Genomic DNA, 13,820 nt, shown 5'->3' with positions numbered 1-13,820 from the left:
CCTATGGATACCCTGGGCTTCCTATCAGCCCCAATGGCTAAAGAGAGCTTTGAACTGCATTGATACCAGCATATTTTAGCTTAAAGTGCTTACTGCCAGAAGCTAAGCTGTAGGAGAGGCATGTTAACCTTTTAGAAGGGCGGGGGGGGGGGACATGCAGAAATCAGGAAATTCGAAATTACCAAATGATTGGACGGAGGTCAGGAGCCAAGGTAAGGAGCCATGGCTGTCTGTGAAAATCCAGGAAGTTGGATTGGGACCTTCCATGGCTTGCCAGACTGGCTCCACGGACCTAAGGTTCCACACCCCTGCTTTAGATATATACATTTATAACCTGGATTTCTACCATTCAAGACATCTAACAACAAATACAAATAAACCATTTTAAAACCACACCAGTAAAGAAACAACAAAAAACCAGCACCAAGTTCCAAAACCTTAAGACAGAACAGCAAATTTGAAGAACAAGATTTGTACACCCCTTAAAGCCTACAGAGAGGGGCTCACTTGGTAAGGCTCTACACCTTGCCTCTAATACGTTTCAGTTCTTATTGCACAGCCAGTATAAAAAACAATGTATATTGCTATGATTCTCTCTCTCTCTCTCTCTCTCTCTCTCTCTCATTGTGTGTGTGTCTGTCTGACACACACACACACACACACACACACACACTTAAAACTAGAGTCTTTAAGGGGACAATCCTATACATATTTAGACAGAGAAAAGTCCTACAACTCCCAGCATCTCCCAGCCAGCTATGGGGAATGCTGGGAGTTGTAGGGCTTTTTCTGTCTAAACATCCATAGGATTGTGCCCTTAAAGTGTCCACAGCTTCTTCCCTAGTAGCCTGAGAATGGGAGGTGGGGGTGCCGAATTAGCCTCAGTGCCCCATGAATCTGTGTCTGCCCTACACTTGAATGTGTTTTTTAAATGCAGGAAATCATGAATATTTGTCCTCCACATATTTCTTTCATTCAGTTAACTCAGAGGATTGTTATGTAAAGCTCTAGAGACAGCAAAAACAGCGACAAGAATTTTAACTGGCAGAGTTCTTCTACCATGTGAACTAACAACGTTCTTGAACTCCACCCAGCAAATCAGGACTACTTCTGAACTGGATTCTCAAGACTCTGAATTGTTGTGGTTCATCAGCTTTTTACTTCCCAAAGGGAGGGAAAGAAAACTTTCTTGTTGAACCACGCAGTCACTGATTTGCTCTTGTATCACTTGTAGGAATATTAACATACTTGGAAAGGCTCTAGGAGAAGCATTTAAAAAAGTGATTGTTAGCTCACAAAACTCAGTTCCACAATAGTCCACAAAACAATTAAGCTGGAGCCAATATATATCCATTAGCCACAATATTGGGGGCGGGGGAATCTGGGCTGGAGCCAGCCATATATATGTCCCCATATTATCCACTTATTCCATATTATCCACTTACAGACAGTGAAACCACATATGACGCACGTGGAGATGATGAAGGTTTGGAATAGTGTGTGTTTTCTACTAAATCTGCCACAGAAACATCACTTTATACAAGAAATCGCTCTATTGATTGGTTTGGGGTGGAGGGGTGATGGGGAAGAGAATGGCTATCCACTTTGTAAACTGTAACAAAGAAGCAATAAAAATAGAAAATCTCACACAAGGGATCTACAAGGATGGAAAAGTATAAGCATGTGGTTAGTTTGCATGGGATCTCTGTTATACTTTTATTTACTAGCACTCTGGGAAAAGAGAGGTTCTCAGATTCTGTGTTTATTTACATGTACAGAGAATGTCACACTTCCCATTAATTTGTCATAATTTGTATTTCTGCTTGGGGACTCCAGCTATGTAAACTCAACCCCTGGTTTTACTATCATTTGTAATTTACCCAGCTGCTATGCTAACTCTAGAGGCCATCTGTCCTGCAGTCGATTCCGAAAATGAGGCATTATCTCTAAAATTATGGTGTAATCACTTCTCCTGAATTCATTTCTGAGTCTGTGCTTCTTAATTCCTCAGGGGGCGTAAGTCTTTTAGAGCTTAGCTTCAGGGCCTGTTCTCACAACTACCTCCACATTCTTGGTCAGGGAGGTAAGTGAAGCTGTTCTGGCTGCAGCCAGTGGCAATGTTTTTATGTACATCTTCTGCAAGAGGGTAAATAACAGAGCCTGTCTTTGGCTTTTGACATACTACTGAAGTATGGCTCATTGACACGTGCTTCTTTGTTGTTGTTTTAAATTTTTTTTTATTTTTTGTTAGTTCTATTTTTAAAATTACAAAAGAGTCCATTAGAATTGCTAGAATTATAGAGTTGGGAGGAATCTCAAAGATAATCTAGTCTAACCTCAATGGATGCAGAAAATCCACTACAGCATTTTGGACTGGTGACCATCCAACTTAATAAGCCACATACCATTATACATGTAATTATAAATTAGACTCTTACTATAATATTATACACACTGATGGGGGAGTAAGCCCTATTGAACTGAATGGGACCTAATTCTGAGCAGACATGAAAATACGTCACAATTTCAACCCAATTGTTTATCTGAAATAAATTCCAGAGTGGTGGCCGTATTATTCTGATCTATGAAGCTCTGATCCCTGAAAGCATATGTCACTTTGTTGTTTTTGTTGAAAGAAACTATGCCTACTCCAGTAGTGAAAGAACTCCTATCAATCATGCTCATATTATACCAACAGGCGAATATTATACCACCAGGAGAAGGCTACTAGTCCTGATGGCTATATGCTGCCTAGGGATGGCAGAGAATTCCGCCACGGATTCCATTGAGGCTGGATTCTTTAGAATCCGGCCCCCTGGAATCTGTGGCAGAACAGCCTCCTGCCCCCCCGCGGAATCCACCTGGGACAGAACATACCTGGGGCAGATTCTGCGGCGGTGGCGGTTCTGGCGGTGGCGGCAGCTCCAGCGGCGACTGCTCTGGCAGCTGGTCTCCTGGCTGGCTGCGGCCGGGCTGCTGCAGCCGCCACTGGTGTCCTTGCAGCTGTGATAGGCTACGTAAGTATTTACGTAGCCTATCACAGCTAACCCCCCCCCCCCCGCCAAAAAACAGCGTACGCAAATGGCAGCAGCTATGGCGGCCGCCACTTGCGTTCCTTATTTTTCACCGTTCTAGCCTATGTAAATATTTACGTAGGCTAGAACGGCGGGAAAAAAAGGAACGCAAATAGCGCCCACTACACTATTTGTGTTCTCCTTTTTTTCGTCGTAATAGCCTACGTAAATATTTACGTAGGCTAGAATGGTGAAAATAGGGAACGCAAGTGGCGGCTGCCGTATTTGCGTACGCCGTTTTTTTGGGGGGGGGGAGTTGCCGTGATAGGCTACGTAAATACTTACGTAGCCTATCACAGCAGCCTGGCTGGACGCAAATGGCGGCCGCTACGGCGTCCGCCATTTGCATCCGCAGCAGCTTGTCCGCAGCCGGAAATCCGGCTGCGGATGGTCCTGGCTGGCTGCTCCGTGGAGACGCTGTGGAGCGGAGCCGTCCGGGCAGGATTCCGGGGGGGGGGGAGGACCGGATCGCCTCCCCCCCGTCAAGGATTCTGGGGGAGGGGCAGAGCGCCTCCCCCCCCACTGTGAAAAATTCCAGGAAAAGGTAAGTGAGTTTCGTACATCCCTAATGCTGCCTCCAGTATCAGAGGCAGTATGCCTATGTACACCAGTTGCTAGGTAACACAGGCGGGACAGTGCTGTTGCTCTCATGTCTGGCTTGAGGATTTCCCGTGGGTAGCTGGTTGGCTACTGTGTGAACAGAATGCTGGACTAGATGGACCCTTGGTCTGATCCAGCATGGCTCTTCTTATGTTCTTATGACATTTTCTTCTGCCTTCTCTAACACACATCAGATGATTAAGTTTCAAACTCTTTTAACAGCCTGCAACTTTTAATTTCCCATTGCATTATCTTTGGAACTTCCTACCCTCCCCCCAAATGCACCCCCGCTCCTGCCGGAAGATAAGGATTCAATGTAGCTGCCATAACGAAATGATATACTATCTCAACCACCTTTCATTGGTACATGCTTCTTTGATGACAATGTCCGGGCTCTTCTCCAAGCATGCAAAAACTAACATGGACAGCGGCAGGCTCTCCACCCTGCCATCCACGCATAGAAAAGTGCATCTGTCATGCACATTTACATGGTGGCAGGGCTTCCCGAAAAAGCGTGACACTTTGACACAGAGCCCTGCCACTGTGCCTATGTTTCCGGATGCATTTATTCATTTCTTTTCATCCCATTTCATTTTTATACCACCCAATAGTCAAAGCTCTCTGGGCAGTTCACAAACATTGCAGATGTATATTGTGCCACACATGGACAGTGGGGGAGGGGGGGCAGAACCTGCCACTGGCCGTGTGTTCATCACAAGCACAGAGAGCAGCATCATGGGTAGGCATGGTTGGGCACCTGCTTAGATCCCACTGACAGGAGCCCCCTGGAGCTGCTCTGCCCCTTCACCATTGCAACCTGCATGTTCACCTGCCTCTCACTCTGGCCCAGACAACAGTGGTGGTGAAAAGGCGGAGCAGGAGATGCCACAGCCTCCTCACTTACTGGTCCTTTGCCTGTCAAGCAAGCAAGTGGTAGCAATGATGAGAAAAAAATATGAGGAGCAATAGCAGCTGGTGATAGTGGTGGTGTCACCGAGGGCGTCTCGCCCAAGGGCCTGCCGAAAACTGGAGCTGACTCTGAAGAGGAGCCCAAGCACAGGACATGGGCTATCATGACAGGTGAAACCTAATTGCATATGCTGCCAATATCCCTTTTGCCCATTCTGGACAACACCCTGCTGGCACAACAGGCTGATGGTGGCCCAGTAGGACAGCACATTGCCACATCACATTATTGTTGCTCATGACTTGTTGTATTAATAAGTTCAAAACAGGTGGATTGCATGCCTGTTCCCATGGAATAGCCACCTAGAGGGTCACCCGGCCTCATGATCTTTGGTTTTATTCTGAGGGGGCATCTTCATTAGATCATGTACATGGAACATATCCCAGAAACATGAAGCAATGGGAGAAGCTAAGGTATGAATGTGTCCAGCAGTGTGTTTAGAAAAGATATCAGATATCTTGTATATGGGGAATTGAAAAGAATTTTGAAATTAATGGCTCACAATTTGACACTTACTATAATTTAGCCTTCGGCATGTGACTTGGGGGCAGTTTTTATTTTAAATTGTTGGTTTTTCATAATGTATGTGCATTTGAAGGAAGACAGTTCAGTCCTTCTAAACAAATGATGTAATATCAAATGAGTGACAAAGTCCAATCAAACATATATTGTGTACTATAGTTACATACTGATTGACAATGGACTCTCTATTTCCAAAATCTCATAAACTCTCACTCTTGCCATGCATCCATTCAAGAGATCCTCTGCCTCAAAATCTTAAATAACTGGTTCATTCTCACCACCCTCTTTTAACATCCTCACAACTACAATCCTATTCATGTCTGCTCAGAAGTAAGTCCCACTGAGTTCAATGGAACTTACTTCCAGATAAGCGTGGATAGGATTGCAGCCTCTTTCCAAATGACTGGGAGCCAAAATTTAATAGAAGCTGCGTTGTTGGGCTTCTCCACCCGCAGCTTTTATCCTGCTATTGAGATTGGTTACTCAAGGAAGTTTGTGGGTCCTTTACATAATGTCATCAACGTCCAGGGCCAGGGTGTCTCCTTCACTAAATGACATTTATTCTATTTTTTTTTTTTTTAAAGATCAGGGATAATGAGCTTTCAAATTACACTGCCTTGAGTTCCCTCCTGAAAAGAGGACTGCAATAAGAGGCACTAGACCACAGCACCATCTAGTGGCTGTATAATGAAACATATAGAACAACTCAGATAAGGGGGAAAGTGGGGGAGGGAAGCACTTGTAAAGGGAGACCGTCGTGATCCTGTATTTAAAACGGAAGCTGAAAGCTCTGGTAAAGTTGTGAGATTTTACCCCAGTGTCCACCTAATGCAAAGGGAAAACTCCCTGGAAAAGACCCTGATGCTGGGAAAGATTGAAGGCAAAAGGAGAAGGGGACGGCAGAGGATGAGATGGCTAGATAGCATCACTGATGCAATGAAAATGAACTTGAGCATGCTCTGGGAGAGAGCGGAGGAGAGGAAGGCCTGGCGTGCTGTGGTCCATGGGGTCATGAAGAGTCGGACACGACTGAACAACAACAAGAAATGCTCATTCTCTTCCAGCACAGTGCTGACAGGTGTGTTTTTTTGCCACTGAGAGATCATTTTGGAGATCATTTACATTTGTTGTTGTTGTTTATTTATTTATTTATTTATTGCATTTATACCCCGCCTTTCTCCCTCTCGCAAGGAACTCAAGGCGGCTTACATTATCCTCCTCCTCACCGTTGTATCCTCACAACAACAACCCTGTGAGGTAGGTTGGGCTGAGAGTCTGTGACTGGCCCAAAGTCACCCAGTGAGCTTCCATGGCCAAGTGGGGACTAGAACCCGGATCTCCCGGTTCCCAGTCCGTCACTCTCACCACTACACTACACTGGCTCTCAGCCAGTTGTTCAGTCGTTCAGTCATGTCCAACTCTTCGTGACCCACTTACCTATTAGCATATCTGTCTTTCAAATAACCCAAGAGTATATCAATGGGATCTTAAGGTAATGAGCTGTTCACAATCCCTTTCATAATATCTAGAATTCAAACTCCTCCCTCCCTTTAAATGCTATGCAGTAAAACTCAATAATTAAGAAATATATTACTTAGGAATACACTGTAGCACAACTTTCCCCAACCTGCTACCCTCCAGATGTTTTGGACTACAACTACCATCATCCCTGTACATTGGCCATGGCGGCTGGGGCTGATGGGAGCTGTACTCCAAATTTGGAGGGCACCAGGTTGGGGGAAGGCTGCTGTAGGACATGCCCACCAGATGTGCAGGAAGTCTTCTTTGTCTATTGCACACCTTCTGTCTGAATTTTAATAATTCCATCTTAATTTCAAGACATCATGTCCTCTAATAACAAATGCAGGTGATTGAGTGCCAACAGGACTGGAGCCAAAGCAGGGCCACTGAGAAGCAAGACGGAGGCCTCTGTACGCTTGGATGAATCTGGAGGCATGCAGAAGTGCAAACATTTGAAAAAAAACTCAAGTGGGCAACTCTCACCCCAGCAGGCCATTGGGGACTCAGCATGCAGAATGCTGAGTGTCCTCTGGAGGGGAAAAAAGCACAGAGAAACTGCCAGGGCATGGGAGAAAGGGGTCTGCCTGAGCCCCTTACAGTTTATACTATACTAGAGGATGGCATACCTGGCTAGCTGGAACCCTGAAAAGGGCACTTCTATCTTGGGGTGAGGATACACTTGCAGAGTATGTACAGTAATTATTTTATAACACTTTAGTCACAATCCTATGCATATTTAGTCTAAATATGCATAGGATAGTGCCTTTAAAGGGTGATTTCATATTCCTTTTTCTTCTCTTTATTCTGATATTTCCTAATAGATTGACCCAAAGCCTTTTTGGAAATATGTATAATATTTCAGTCTGTTCCTCGAAATCTATTTATAACAGATACTCTTTTCTTTTTCTTTTGGTCATAACACTTTTACACTTGTTTGGTTTAGTTTTAAACAACTGCTTTTCAAAGTTGAGTTTTGGACCTTCAACTTGCTCCTGAATGTTGGAATGTATCATTCCTCATTTGCAAAAATGGGGGAAATGCTAAGTAGGCCATGTGACATAAAGTCAGCTTGCACACGCTTTTGTATGACTTGGTTTTTCATCCCTCGATTACTCAGCACTTCCTGACTTCCTGATGAATGTGTGAAAGGCCTCCATAAAAGAGCCTTGTGTCACCAAGTGAAATGGTATGGAAGTACAGTCTGTGTACTTGATGATGGCTTGTTCACACATACAGATCCCCACAATGTTCCAGTAAATTAAGCTATGAACATGGATGTGTAAACCAGCCCCAAATAACCAGGTGCTCATATTTGGTTACAGACATTCCGCAGCAGTATCATATTTCCTGTTTCCCCCCATTTTCAATTCAAATATTAACCAAGAAATCTTTGAAACAAAAACATTTTATAAGTGAAAATGTTAGGTTGCAATCACCTTTCTTTATTCTCAGTCGTTCAGAACAGATAAGACGTGCAGCGGGGGTGCAACATGTGGCCCTCCAGATGTTTTGGCCTACAACTCCCACCAGCCCTAGTCAGCAGTCCACAATGAACATACCCACATGAAAGGCATCTGTACACCTCCAGTTTATGGCACATTCGTGACTGGCCACTCACTGAATTGTGTGGGTCCATTACATGACGTTATCATCATCCAGTCTTTATCCCACCGTTTCCACCCACCTATTCCATGTTTTCCTCAAATGGAAAGAATGTGGTATTTCTCCAAATATGCGCAAATGGAGCGCCACGTCCTCCCCGTATATTTCTTCACTAGCGCAAATCAACCGCTGTGTATTAGTAGCTGTGATTGTAAAAAGCACTGAACGGGGAGGTGGGGGCCCCTGGGAGATGGGGGGGCTGCTTGCATGTCAGTCCTCATCTACCAGTAACATGCAAGGGGAAGGAAAGGGACAGAAACCAGGGAGGAATTATTGCTACACCCTGAGTGCATGTAATGCTTCTTCGTGCAAAGGTGGCGATGCCTCTGAGCAAGGGGTGTACGAATCCCACCTACCTGGCTCCACTGGGGGTCTGTGGGGGGGGGAGGCAATCCAGTCCTTCCCCCCGGAATCCTCCTTGGCTAGCTGTGCTCTGTGGTGAGTCCGCAGAACCGCTGGCCAGGGCCGGCCGCTGCTGGACTTCCGGCTGCAGCCAGTCTTTGGACGCAAATGGCGTCCAGCGTCCACTATGCCATTTGCGTCCCTTTTCCTTACCACGATTTACGTGATATGTAAATCTTTATGTAGCCTAAGGGGCGTCATTTTTCGTCTCTGCTCTTTAATGTGATAGGCTATGTAAAGATTTATGTAGCCTATCACGGTAAGGCAAAGGGACGCAAATGGCGTCCGAAGATCGCCGCGGATGGACCTGGCCGGCCCTGGCGGTGCCAGGTTGGATCCAGCCGGGTCGGACTTCACAGGGTGGTGGGGTGGGTTGGTCCATTCCACCACAGACTCTGGGGGGGCAGATTCTAAGAATCCGCCCCCCCAGGGGTCCGTGGCAGAATTCTCCGCCATCCCTACTCTGAGCAGCATCACCATCCCGTGAAAAATAATGCCATGGGGACAGCCATCTAAAGACAATGACCTTGTCCTGCAATGATACAGGATGGGGAAAGAACCGGCATAGATGTGGAATTCTCCACCCATGTGGTAGAGCCCAGTCTTATTGACTTTATAGAGATACTCCAGAATGAACAGGGTTCAGGACTGCATCCTCATTTTTTGATTGACCTGAGACATGCAAAGCATACGATCTCATGCAGGCTTTCCCAACCTTGGGCCTCCAGATGCTGTTGGAAAGGGGTGGGGGCGCGACACAGGGAAGGGGGGGAAACACAGTATAGTCAGGGGAAGGGGCAGGGGTGTGATATGGCTGTATGTGCACCGTCTCGCCTCAGGCAGCAGGAGAGCTTGCACGGGGCCTGAGAGCCGGGGATGGGGAAGAATTATATCTAAGACCCTGGAGAATGGCTGCTTGTTTGAGTAAACCGGGGCGGGGGGGGGGTGAATCTCAGGCCCATATGGCCGAATCTGGCCGGCCTGAGAGCCAAAGCTGGCTCACCAGAGTTCCCCAAATGACCTCACCAGTGGAAGCTGGTGGCACCAATGTCAATGGGGCGGCAAATCCACTCCAGGTTTCAGTCAGAACCAGCCAGAACTCTAAAGGAGTGGCACCTTGGATAAAGCCTTTAGAGTTTTGACTGGTTTTGACTGAAACCCAGAGCGGATTCACCTCTCTGCTGACATGGGAGCCACCATCCTCCACTGGGCCCGACCCTGTTTCCCCTGACCGCTGATTGTTTGGTGGTTTCCCAGCTTTTGTATGGGTTTTCTCCCCATTCTGAAAGGTTGAAACGCCTCTCCAAAGGCTGAGTTACTGGCTGGAAGAGCTTTAAGCTAAAGTATGCTGGTCATTCATTGATTTATTATTTATTGATTTACCAAATTTCTGCACTGTCCAATAGCCGAAGCTCTCTGGGAGGTTCACAACAATTAAAACCATAAAACACTGCATGAGATACATTATTAAAAAAAATTAGAATATAAAACTACAGTATAAAATGAAGTCAAAACCAGAATAGCACAGCAATGCAGAGATTCAGAATACATCAACAGACTTAAAACAACACAGCTAAAGGACTAAAATGCCTGGGAAAATAAAAAAGGTCTTCACCTGGTGCCAGAAAGAGCACAAAGTAGGTGCAAGGCGAGCCTCTCTGGGAAGCTCATTTCACAGCCAGAGTGCCACACAGAAAAGGTCCTCCTCTTGGTAGCCACCTGCCTCACTTCCTTTGGCAGGGGCTCCCAGAGAAGGACCGCAGAGGATGATCTTAGGGTCCTGGCAGGTACATATGGGAGGAGACAATCCTAATTTTGGCCTCACCTCTTTTGCCTTCGACTCCACCTGCCACTGGAATACAGTCTCTGAGAGAGTCTCCGAAACTGAACTTGGACCTTGAGCTAACAGAGGTTCAACACTGCTGGAGTAGATGGTGCCAGGCTAGATGGACAATAGCCTGACCAGCGGACCCGGCAAAAGGCAGCTTCCTACATTCTACAGCAGCCCTCCATACCCTGGTGCCCTCCTGGCTGAGAATGATGGGAGTTGTAGTCCAACACATAGGGAGGTGGTGGGCTCTCCCACACTGGAGGCGTTCAAGACGAGGCTGGACAGCCATCTGTCAGGGATGCTCTGACCTGGATTCCTGCATTGAGCAGGGGGTTGGACTCGATGGCCTTGTAGGCCCCTTCCAACCCTACTATTCTATGAGTCTATGATTCTATGACATCTGGAGGGCACCAGGTTGGGGAAGGCTGTTCCATACCATAGGGTCATAAGAACTGCGGTGCCGCCTACATATTATTTCTCAAATTGTTTGGGGTGGATTTCACCTACCAGGGTGATGGAGAATGACAACTTACCAGATATTAAAGAGGAACTCAACATTTAACCCAAAGGTAGTGCTTTCCTCATACCACCGCTGTTTGTGTTTGCATTACTAGCTCTGTAAGTTGTGTCCCCAATTAACACAAGCACAGTGATTCACATTAATTTCCCAGTTCTCGAGGGGGAGTATTATATGGGCTTGTTCCACCCCGATTCCCAAAGTTCAGGAGAGTGTGCAAAGTGTGGCACATCTGGATATACTACTTTTTTATCATATGCTGCAACATCTGTCAGGTCACAAGTTTGTACAGGCGAAGGGCAGGATTTGAGACTGGTGGGTTCACAGCACCACCTTGTGGACAGAAAGAAATGGAACGATCCTGTAAAACACACACACAAAGAAACCAACACAATCAACAAGTCAATGGAGGTGCTTCCAGACAAGGCTTTTATGGCACTATTGCCCTTCCTCATTCACAGAATTTTATGGGGGGGGGGGGCAGATGACATTGCCTTCCATTCATAACCCTCTTTGTATTTTCCCACCACTTCTTCTGTCTTCTTCTTTTCTTTCTTTTTTAACCACAGAAAAACCATGGAGGAGAAAAAGACAGAATAGCTGCACAATGCCTTCTAGCTGATAGAGCTAGGAACTGCCCATCTGGAAGCAGCCTTGATAGGAAAGCACACTGAGAGATGACACTTCAATACAAACTGGTCATTAAGGTCCCATCTGAGACAGAATCTAACTCAGAAGCCATTCCCTGATTTTGATGGGAGCTTTAACAATCCATCTGGCATCCCTTCTAAATTCTGATTTAAATTTGGTCAATGAACAGTCTCAACTTGCCAGTTGATCCTCACCATCTTGAAGACTAGATGAAGGAGGTGCAGGGTTGCACTTAAGGTGGCTATTGACCAAAATTGAATTGGGCAGAGGATCTGGGGGTTTGCCGCTGTCTATTCGGAAGTGGCAATTTAGAGGTTGGCGAGGCAATGGCAAACCACCCCGCTACAGTCTGCCATGAAAACGCCAGCGCAAGCGGCGTCCCTCCAGGGGTCAGTAATGACCTGGTGCTTGCACAGGAGGAAGCTTTCCATTTTTTTTCCAGCTCCAACTGAATGAGACCTGAGTCTTCTTTCCTGTATATCTCTGCCCACAGTCTGGCTGGAGAGAGGAATAGCAGTTAGGTTATATAAAGGGGGGCTGACTCAGATGTTATTTAAAACAGGGCTGGACGTTTACAGCTTCCTCCTATAGACACCCAGAATCTTGGCCTGCAAAGTCATCCCATATTCTAATTCCATCAGGGGAGGCTGGTGGTTCCGATGTCAGGGGGGCGGTGAATCCTCTCCAGGTTTCAGTCGGAACCAGTCAGAACTCCAAAGGAGCTTCTGCACCTTGGATCGCTCCTTTAGAGTTTGGACTGAAACCTGGAATGGATTCGCCGCCCCACTGACACCGGAGCCACTGGATTCCATCCTTCCAGCACCACATGGCTTATGTAGCCCAAAGGGCCATAGCCACGTACAAGAGAGAGATTAGCAGACTTACAGGCTTACAGACGTACGGAAAACCATTAGCCGGGGGCCCGGAGGGCAGGAGCCTCAGCCCGGTAGGGACTGAGCACGCTCAGCGGGCATAGAATGCTAACTGACTGTTGTGGTGGTGGAATAGAGCAGAGCAGCTGGAATCCTGAACGGCAACACTTCCACCTGCAACATTTTTGTTGCAAGCCCCACTTGTACATGCCTAACCATCATGGAGCTGACAAACCTGTATCTGATCTGTGCCACTTTGGACTGCAGATGGGGCCTCAAACGACTGAATTCCCATCCTTAGCTAAAGTTCCCTCCACAAAGAAAACTAGATGTCCCCAGGAAGGGTTCTAGCTTAGCCTTCCCCCAGAAGTGCTAGCTTTCTATGTGCAAGGAAACCTTTCCCCTCCTCAGACAGCAACTTCCTCTTTTGACGCTTGTCCCATCACCCAATCTAGCACTTGAAGGGGCAGCTTTTATATCAAGGGCTGCATTCCCTCTGCGGAATTATCTTGGTGGCTGCATACCAAGGCCAGGTCAGGCCAAAGCCAAAAGTGGGCAGAGCTGGCAACGGGGCCACCCATCCCACCACTCCCTTTCTTTCACCTTCTCTTTCCCTCTTATTGACTGGGTTTGCACCATCATTTTGATCCATGGTGGCTTAAATAAGCCAGTGTGGCTTGCGGCATGTGCTGGGCACCCATAGGCAGTCATTTTGTAACCCCACCCCCCACCAGTAAATTGTCTTATCATCCAAACTCAGTGAGGGTGGGTTGTTGGGGTGGTTAACAAACCAACCAGAATCCATGGGCTGTTCTAGGGTTGTGGGTGGTTTGTTAACCACCCCAACAACCCATCCTTGCTGGGTTCAGATGACACAACAACCTGAGGGTGGGTGCGGGGTTACGAAGTGGTCACCCATATGCTGTAAGCCATAGTGGCTTATTTAAGCCACCAAGGCTCAAAATGATCATGCGCACCTGGCCATTATCTCTCTCCCCCCCCCCTTTCTTTTGATCTGGATTAGGGATAGGGAAAGTTGATGTTGTGGACTCCAATTCCCATCAGCCCCATCCAGCATGCCCAATGCTCCTGAAAACATCTTTATTTCGGGAAGCCTTTCTCAACTGACCAGCCATGGTTTTAATGGTGTTTTTTTTTAAAATAACAACTTTCTAATATGGTGTTTCTTTTATCTTTCATT

This window comes from Heloderma suspectum, chromosome 4, assembly GCF_057233095.1.
Source record: "Heloderma suspectum isolate Gila_16-S chromosome 4, 16-S_ref, whole genome shotgun sequence".
NCBI classification, from domain to species: Eukaryota; Metazoa; Chordata; class Lepidosauria; order Squamata; family Helodermatidae; genus Heloderma; species Heloderma suspectum.
This window is presented reverse-complemented; position numbering follows the sequence as displayed.